The following is a 4,032-nucleotide window of genomic DNA, read 5'->3' as shown; positions in this document are numbered from 1 at the left end:
AAGAGGAACTTTAAAGACTTTTGCTTTTCAGTTTTAGCATCTCCTCACTTATCCCAGGACCTGATGGCTCAGCTGAGCTTCACACTCCCAAGCTCTCCACAACTCAGCCAAGCAGAGGTATCACAGGCAAAGTTAATGGCATTTAATTATTTAATCATTCTTTTAAATTTCATTCATTCAGCTCTTTGAAATTATTTAATATGTATCTATGTATCCAAAGGAGTGTGGCAGCAGGTCAAGGGAGGTGATCCTCCCCCTCAACGCTGCTCTCCTGAGACCCCACCTGGAGTACTGCACACAGCTCTGGTGTCCCCAACAGCAGAAGAACATGGAACTGTTGGAGCAAGTCCAGAGGAGGCCACAAAGCTGATCAGAGCACTGGAGCACCTCCTCTGAGAGAACAGGCTGAGAGAGTTGGGGCTGTTCAGCCTGGAGAAGAGAAGGTTGTGTGGAGACCTCAGAGCAACCTGCCAAGAGCTGAAGGGGCTCCAGGGAAGCTGCAGAGGGACTCTTGGTTAGGAACTGCAGGGACAGGACAAGGAGGAATGGGGAGAAATTGAAAGAGGGAAATTTAGATGGATCTCAGGAAGAAGTTTTCCCTGTGACGGTGGTGAGACACTGTCCCAGGTTGCCCAGGGAGGCTGTTGCTGCCCCAGCCCTGGCAGTGTTCACAGCCAAGTTGGCTAAAGCCTTGAGCAACCTGCTCTGGTGGGAGGTGTCCCTGCCCAGGGCAGGGGATTTGGACTGGATGATCTCTAAGGTATATTCCTTAACATTCTATGATTGTATATATCTGTTTTACTTATATTGCTAATACTATTTTTCAAGAGAAAAACTGGGGCTGTGCAGAGGCTTTGCCCTGCCCTGTGCCCTAGGGCAATATCAGTTTTCAGCTGCAGAAGGTGCCCTAGAGCTGGATTTTCCCCATCCTCAAATCATCACCTCCCTGCTGGAATCTGGGATTTGTTTCTTCCTTCTTGGAAACTTTAGCAATTCAAATGAGGCAACACTGGGGACAAAACTTGGCCCAAATTTGTTCCAAGGCCATTTCCAAACCAAAGCAGACTTCAAAGGGGCTGAACAGCTGGTTCCAGTGAAGCTTCTGAGCTGCTTCCAGTTCATCTTCACAACACCCACAGTGAGCCAAACGGCTCCACAAATCAACTCAAAAGAGCAGAACGGAGGCTCTAAGTAGCATTTCACTCTTCAAAACAGTTTATTGGAGGCAGCAAAGTGCCAAGAGGAGGCAACAGCAGAACTGACATGGGGAAGGAGCATCCTGATGGAGCAAAACTAAGGTGACACAGGAAATATGGGAAGTCCTTGTATATCATAGACTCATAAAAGAGTTTGGGGTGGAAGGGACCCTAAATCTCACCCAGTACCATCCCCTGCCATGGGCAGGGACACCGTGCACTAGCCCAGGTTGCTCCAAGCCTCATCCAACCTGGCCTGGAACATTTCCAGGGACAGGGCAGCCACAGTTTATCTGGGCAACCTGTGCCACTGCATCACCACCCTCATAGGGAAGAATTCTTTTTCAATATCCTATCTATCCCTGCCCTAAGGCAGTGTGGAGTCATTCCCCTTTGTCCCGTCCCTCCAGGCCCTTGTCCAAAGTCCTTCTCCAGCTTTCTTGGAGCCCCTTTTGGCACAAGGAAGGGTCTTCTAAGGCCTCCCTGGAACTTTCCCTTCTGCAGGTGAACAACCTGAGCTCTCCCAGGCTGTCTCCATGACAGAGGAGCCCTTGGAGCACTTTTACTACCATGCCCCTCCAGAGGAGTCCACAGCTCTCTCCATGTTGTTGGAGGCACACTGCCTCAGTGGGGGCAGCTGTGCTGTCCCACATTGCTGGGATGTTCAGAGGAGAGAAGGGATATCTGCCCTCTGCCCCCCAGGCAGGCTGTACACACACCTGCCCTAGCTCAAAGCTACCCACAGCATATCCACTCAATCCTTAAAAGACAATGGTCTTTTCTCCAACTGCCCTTTTTTCCCTCCAAGATGTATTTCTATCCAGTAACCAACTCACTTTTGCAGCCCTTTCAGTGCTTTGGGGCTCTGCAATACCTTATCTTCACCCACTCCTTCATCCAGCCCTTTCCATTAACTGTTAGATGGGAAACCCAGTCCAGACATTCCCTATCCCTTGTTTCCTTCTCTGCTCACATTCCTTTCTGTCCCCACAGTGCTTGGCTGTATGAGCTGATGGCACAAAGCTGTTATGAGCACAAATAACAGACTTATTAACCCAGCACTGTGGCTCTGTGTGGGGAGGCAGCACCTGGTGTCTGTACAGTGCTCTGAAGATCCAGGTGTTCCAGTGGATCTGCCTGCTAAGAGACCAGCATTACTACATCCCAGTTCCTGAATGGGATAGCAGCCAGAGGGACCCAGAAAAGCTCAAGCTGTGGCCCATGGGAACCTCATGAGGTTCAACAAGGCCAAATGCTGGTGCTGCACCTGGGTCAGGGCAACCCCTGGGATCAATCCAGCCTGGGGATGAAGGGATGGAGAACAGCACTGGGAGGGTGTGGGTGTTGGTGGGTGAGAGGCTGGACATGCTCAGGCACGGGCACTGGCACCCAGAAAACAACTGTGACCTGGGCTGATCCCCAAGGCATGGGCAGCAGGTGAGGGGGATTGTGCCCCTCTGCTCTGCTCAGGTGAGACCCACCTGCCTCCAGCTCTGGGGCACCAACAGCAGAAGGATGTGGAGCTGCTGGAGTGAGTCTGAGAGACCAGAGATGCTCCAAGGGCTGGAGGATATCTGCTCTGAGACAGGCTGGGAGAGCTGGGAGTGTTCACCTGGAGAAGTCTCCAGGGAGACCTCAGAGCCCCTTCCAGTGCCTAAAGGGGCTCCAAGAGAGCTGCAGAGGGACTTGGGACAAGGGATGGAGGGACAGCACAAGGGATAATGGCTTCCCACAGCCAGAGGGCAGGGCTAGATGGGATATTGGGAAGAAATTCCTGGCTGTGAGGGGGCTGGCCCAGGTTGTCCAGAGCAGCTGTGGCTGTTCCAGGCCAGGCTGGATGGGGCTAGGAGCAACATGGGCTGGTGGAAAGTGCCCCTGTCTGTGGGAGGGGATGGTATGAGATGAATTTTAAGGTCCCTTCCAACCCAAACCATTCTGGGACTGATTCTCCATGTCAGAAAGTGCAGCATAAACTTCAGCAGAGAATTTGAACAATTTTATGGAGATCATTTCTGCTGGAAAGCTGCACTTGACCAAGGCAGCAGATGAACCAATCCCTCCTGACTTTGAACGAAGTGATCTGGATTTTAAAGTGTTTGCCAAAGAGGTGAATAAGTTTAGCAATTATTTTATTTTCTGCAGCTTTTAGATACAATTCTATTTTTTGAAAGCATGTATAAATACTCAGCTTATCTCTGGATCAGTCAGGCTGCTCCTGACTGCTTTTAACCTACCAAGTCAGAGTTTAGAAGTTCCTTCCCCTCGCAGACAAGGGGAAAAGCAGTTTCCAGCAGATCTGTGTGTTGGAAGACGCTCTGTGCTCCCACTGAGCACGTAGGATGTGCTGACCACCCGCACACTTCACAGAGCACCCAGAGTTCAGGGACTCCAGGGCATTTTAGAGGGAATTTGGGGGGAAAAATGACCATAAAACTCTGAAAAGTCTAATTTACCAAAAGCTAATCGAGCTGTCCATACACACATTGAAATCTGGAAGAGAAGATTCAACTAGTCCAATCCTCCACCTCTGAAAATTGAGGATTATTTGCTATACAGCACCCTAAAGGTAAAATTAGCCCAGAACAGCACCAAGGAACTGTTCAAAGAGGCAGCAACAATGACTGTACTGAGAAATATTATTTTGCTCCAGGTTGTCCCTGAGTTGCTAAACTGAATTTGCTGCATGTGAAGCAAAATGTCACCTCTGGGTACATGAAAAGCCACCTGAAGTGAGGAGTTTGACAAAGCTGCACCACTGCAATGGAAGCTCCTTGTTAATAATTTTGATTTCAAAATAATTTGTATTTTCTACAGTTATTTTATTTTTAAAATATTA

This window comes from Acanthisitta chloris, unplaced genomic scaffold, assembly GCF_000695815.1.
Source record: "Acanthisitta chloris isolate BGI_N310 unplaced genomic scaffold, ASM69581v1 scaffold15799, whole genome shotgun sequence".
NCBI lineage: Eukaryota > Metazoa > Chordata > Aves > Passeriformes > Acanthisittidae > Acanthisitta > Acanthisitta chloris.
Note: the sequence above shows the minus strand (reverse complement) of the source record.